Below are 5,963 nucleotides of genomic sequence, written 5' to 3'. Positions count from 1 at the left end.
AGAGCCAGGAGTTAGTGGGAGACCCCATTCAAGCAGAGCGCTCAGCCAAACCGCTGACTCCCTGTAATGCAACTGCCCAGCCACTGCCCTGGCCCGGGCCACCAGTGTGTCTTTCTCCTGATCTATTGCACTAACCTTCACTGGTCTTCTGACTGTCACCCTCACCCTCCTAAGGTTTATTGTCCACACAGCAGGCTGAATGAACATGGTAAACCTTAATTTAGATAATGCCTCACCTCTGCTCAACCCCTCTGACGTCCCCCCTGTACCTCACTGTACCTGTTCATTTGTCTCGCCACCAACCCGGAGAGCAGGCCCTTGTCTTAAATATCCTTGGATCCTTGGTGTGCTGGATAGAGGATCTGGCACATAAAAGGCACTCGGTAAATGCTGAATTAATAAATAAACATGTAAATATAAAATCTGCAAACAAGCACACTAGGTGATTTAATTTCTGTCTACATAGGGGAATCTATCTGGTTATTATTTATGGATAGCACAATGGTTAAGAGCATGGGCTTTGAACTGGACCTCCTGGGTTCAAATCCTTTCTCTTCCAGTTACCAATGCTTTGACCTTGGATAAGTCATTAACTCCTTTGAGTCTCAGTTTACTTGTCTATCTAGTGGGGATAATAATAGTATCCAACTCACAGTGTTGTTACAAGTATTACATTAGTTGGTATACATAATAAACCATTCTTGGTACCTCTCAACTATTAGTCATTGATACCATTGTTGATATCTCCATATGCAGTGAGGGAAACGAATGCCAGAAAGGTCTGGATGGCTTCAGTGGAGACCCCTGGTATAGGAGACAAAGTGCTGTCTTTGCAAGGTTCCCCTAATTTGCTGGGGCAACCTTGGGCAAGTCACTTCATGCTTCAGAGTCTGTTTCCACATCTGAAAAATGGAGATAATCTTACTCCAGCTGTAGCTTTGAGATTAAGTATATCAAGTTTCTGGCACAGTAACTAGTACCTAATTCCAAAGGCAACAAATGTTTCCTTTTGCTCTTCTCCCCACTGGCCTGTGAGCTTGCCAAGCACAGGATCCTTGTTAACAGTGCCTGAATCTGCCCACCCGCTCATGCCTAGAACAGAGTCTGGCCCTGTGAACAGACAGTAAACAGTGAATAGAGAATTAATACTTGTGGACTCCGAAGTGGGCTCCATTCGCCTGCTTCACATATCTGTCCCTTCAGTTTCTTTTTTTCTGCCAGAAATCTGGCCCAGAGAATCATCATCTCTCATGGTGGCTATGCCAACAACCACCTACTGATCTCCCCATTCAGAGAAGGGCTTGTCCCTCCAGCTTACTGAACATGGTGCCAGATTTGTCTTTTTAAAGCACAGACCATGTCCCTTGCCTTGCACAGAAGCCTTCGTGGCCCACCAGAGCTGCCCCCCACCCCCAGCTCCTTAGGCTGGTGTTTAAGGCTCACCACAGACCACCCCTGGCTGCCCCTGCCATCATGTCCTCTCTCTCTCCCCCTCTATCCTTACACACATACACACACACACACACACACACACACACAGAGGCACCAGACTGAATCATAGTTCCTTGGCATCACTGTGCCTTGCTCACATTGTGCCCCCTGTCTGGAGTGGCCTCCCAAGGCACCAAACCCCCATATCCCAAGGTCCCACTCTAATGCCACCTCTTCACCCGGCCTCACCCAGTTGCACAAGCTAGAAGTGTCCCTCCTGCACCTAAGTTCCCACAGTGCTTCATGGTGCAGCTCCTCGCCCACTTGGTGCCACAGATGTTGTATTGTGTTTACCTCTGTGCCTGGGCTAAGTGGGCCCTCAGTGAACGTGATGGACGAACGCGGTTGGCCTCCCCTCTGTAAGGGTAGGGATGTGTCTCCTTCATCTCTGCACCTTTCCTCTCTCTCACACACACAGGTTTTCCTGAACACAGCAGGAGCGTGATGCATATTTAATAGATGAGCCACCTAGCCTTGCTGTTCTAGTGCGCAAAGGTGTCTTGAATTGGTCTTTGCTCCTCAGTCCTGCTGACGGCCCTAGGGCAGACCACACCGTCGTTCACTTGGACTGTTAGAACAGGCTCCTAGCAGTCTCCCTTCTTTCCTTTTAAGCCTGCACAGACTATCAGAGTGACCTTTCTCAAACAGAAATCTCATCATGCCTTTCCGCCGCTGCAAACCTTTCATTAGCTCCAAGTGCCACAGGATAAAGCCTCAGCTGCCTTCCTCTTCAGCCTAGTCTTCTGCTCCCCCAGGTTCCCTTGCCCCCCGCCCCACATACTTCCTTGCATTCCTCCAGAGCTACTGTAATACCATGGCAACCCTGTGTTGTTTCAGGCCTCTGTGTCTTGACATATGCTGTTCCCTCTTCTTCAAATGACACCCACCTCCACTCACCGTCCCCCAACATCTGATAAACAGCTGCCCATGCCTCAAAACCCAGTTCTGACAAAAGCTTCCTCTGTGAAGGAGGAGATGGCTGACCGCATGAACAGCCCCCATACCAGCCATACATCCACCCCACAATACTGGGCATTCACTGTGCACCAGACATCCCCTCTAGGCATCTGCTGCACTGGCCAGATTCCTGAGGTTGCAGTCGTCACTGTGTTGACATGAACTGTGCTTGTACCTGCCTCGTTTCCTCGCCCGGAGCCCTGAGGTCCGGGCTGCTGCTGGCTGTCATCACTGAGTGCCCCTTGTCCCCTAGTGCTCTCAAGGTGCCGGCACACGTGGAAGACCTGTAAATGAGCCACACTGAGTGCAGGGGAGCGGAGGGGAGGAAGTCAAGTGGGCAATAGGGTGGGACAATGTCGAAGGTTTGACCCAAGGCCGCCAGGGCCTCTCGAATCTTATTTCAGAGTCCAGGATCCTCCTGGTTAATAGCAAAAGATGCTTCAGCTTCGGCTGTCCTGGGGCTCCTGCTCAGGCTTTGGGTGAGTGGTTCTCACTGGCAAAGTCCTCAGGAAGTTCCCTGCAACCCCCAAAATGCTAGGCCAATGAACAGGTCCCACAGGCTGCTGACAGCTCAGCACAGTGCGAAATGCGGCTTTGCTATCATCAGGGTGGCAAGAAATAAGTCAGTCTGGCATTGGCTTCAACCATTCAGACCCCCAATGTGTCATTCTTCTCTTTAACAAAGCTTGCCGATACTTGCTTTGTGCTTGGCACCAAGGACAGAGAGAGAAATTAGATGCTTCCTGCCCTGGAGAAGTGGCTTGTCTGGGGAAGCAGGCTGTGTGATCCAAGACACTTCCCGGAACAGGTAAGTCAACACGTGGCTAAGTCCCAAATAGCAGGTTCCTGAAGGAAGAAGGAGTCTGGTGCATTCCAGGAACTGAGAATACAAGTGGGGAGTACCTGGAGATCAGGGACAAGATCCCAAGGTGAACCTGAAGAGACCCTGCAAGGTGGAGGTAGGGGGAGGGGCACAGTCTTGTGACTATAATAACAGCTAACATTTGTGTGGCACTCATTATGTGCCAGGCACTCTTCTAGCCGTTTTACATGTGTTAACTCCTTTAATTGTCCCAATAACCTGTAAGGGTAATAATTGTGATTATTATCCTGTGAGTCAAGGGAAGCCATTGAATGGTGTCAAGCAGGGAAAAGAGATCAGATCTGTATATGAGAAACTTCCCTCTGGCTCTGGTATGGAGCAGTGAAGGGGGTCAGAGTAGATGCCAAGAGATCCATCAGGAGGCCCACACTAGTGGTCCAGGGTGGTGCTGGGGGGGGGGCGGCGTGGAGAGAAGGGAGCATATCTGAGAGCTGTTAAGGGGGAGAGTTGACAGAACTGGTTAGCAGTTACTCATTAGCAGCACTCAGCCCAGGTCTCTGACAAACCTCCCCTCCTCCTCTAGGCAAGTTAAGGCCCCTCCCCCAGGCTGGCCCAGGCCTTGCTTCCTTCTAATAGTCCTGATCTACCCAACACCAGACTCCAGGTCAGTTTTCCAACAAGCAAATCACAAAAAGTCAGCTGCCCAAATGAATAATTCCCCAAACCATCACTTTGCCAAATGGCTTATAAGCCAGAAACGAATTCATCAAAAGTCAAATCATTCAAAGTTAATTCCCTAAGTTTGCTTGTTTCTTTTGAAAACTCTTATGCAAGTTTATAGCAGTTGGTATTAGGTGGGATAGACTTTTTTTTGTATTAATATTAAGTAGGCAAAAAAGAAAACTTATAAAATATGCATAAAGTATTAAAAAATGATACAACAAAACTCCTGCACCCAAAACCAGTTTTTAAAAATGAACACTACCAAAAACAATTTTTATATTAAAAAAATGAACATTACCGTTACCTTGGAAACCCCCTGAGTGCCCCTCCCTCATCCCATCGCCTTCTTTCTCATCCCAGAGATAATCACTCTCCCAAATGTTCTGCCTTTCTCTCTTGCTTTTCTTTATAACAACATAATTGTATCTTTAAAGAGTATCATTTTTTTAGTTTTGCATGTTTTTTGACTTTATGTAAAAGGAATTAGAGCACACCTGTTTTTCTGTGACTTTTTTTTCATTCAACATTATGTTCCTGAGATTCGTACTTGTTAATGCATAGAGTCCTAATTCATTCATTTTCTTGGCTGTATAGTATTCTGTTTTATGAATACATTATAATTTATGTATCCATTGGGTTGAGGAAAACTTAAGATGGTTCCAGTGTTTTTCCATTACACACAGTACTAGTAGGAACATTCTTGGATATGTCTCCTAGGGCACATATGCTATGGAATTGATCTAGTTCATTCTTTACAACAATCATATGAGGTACGTATAATTAGCCTCATTTATAGATAAAGTAACTGAGGTTCAGAAAACGTCAATGACTAAAGATAGGAGTCTAATAAGAAGTGCGAGGCTTTTATATATTGAATCTCCCCACCTCATGAAGTGGTCTCTCAGAGGAGAAACCCACCCTCTGACCCATTCCCTAAGCAAAGAGTTGCTCTCTGGACAACTTCTAATCCCTGCCCCCTCCCCCCACCCCCCTATCCCATTCCTCACAGCATCCCACCAGTCCCTCCCTCCAAACGTCATTCCTCCTTGTCACCTCCCTTTCTATCCCTAAACCCCACTACTATCCAGGTTTCAAATTGATGCTGACCACCCCCTGAGTTAAAACCAAGATCCAAGGACCCTATCTCCCACCTACTCTTCCCACCTTCCCTATCTCTCAGCCTCTTGCCCCCAGGCAGGCATCTTCCCTCCCTTTCTGACCACACACACCTCTGCCCTACTCTGAGAATCCTGATTACTCTGCCTAGGATGCAGTGTATCCCTCTCCCAGATGGAGCTCTTTGAGCAAGGGTCTTTCATGTCTATTTCCACAGCAGTTCCAGAGGACTTCTCTAGTGATATTTACACCTTATATCTCATGTTATTAAGGACCTGTCTTATTCTCCTTTATCTCCCCTGGGCCTTGCACAGAGTGAGTAACAAATATTGAATGAAAGGATTGATTTTCACCCAAACCACTTCCTGTGCCATGCCTGGATTAATTTCAGTTAATGTTTACTGATCTGCTTTAAAGAACCAAATGCTGTGCAAAGCCCTCCTGCTCTGAGCAAGCCGAGTCATTCTCTCCATCTCATCTCTCCAGGCTCAAGCAAAGGGTCTACCCTGCATTTGCATCTACACTACCTTGCTGGCAACAGTCTCCTCTGAGATATCCTAAAGTTCTAGCCCCTAACAAAAAGCACTAACATTCACACAGCGCTTTCGAGTTTAAGCAGCACTGTCAGATGCATTTGGTCTGTCCAACCATTCAGTGCTACCGGCGTCATGATCTCCATTTTGCAGATAAGAAAACCAAAGTCCACAAATATCAAGTGACTCACCCTGATCCACACAGAAGGTCCCCAGAATTGAAGCCAGTTTTTCTAATTTGAGAGTCCTTGCCTTTCCACTATATTTAGCCATCTTCGCCATGAAGCCTTTGTCAAGGCAATGGAAATTGACGTGGTAGA

The sequence above is a fragment of the Eubalaena glacialis genome, chromosome 10 (genome assembly GCF_028564815.1).
Source record: "Eubalaena glacialis isolate mEubGla1 chromosome 10, mEubGla1.1.hap2.+ XY, whole genome shotgun sequence".
In the NCBI taxonomy this organism is placed as follows: Eukaryota; Metazoa; Chordata; class Mammalia; order Artiodactyla; family Balaenidae; genus Eubalaena; species Eubalaena glacialis.
This window is presented reverse-complemented; position numbering follows the sequence as displayed.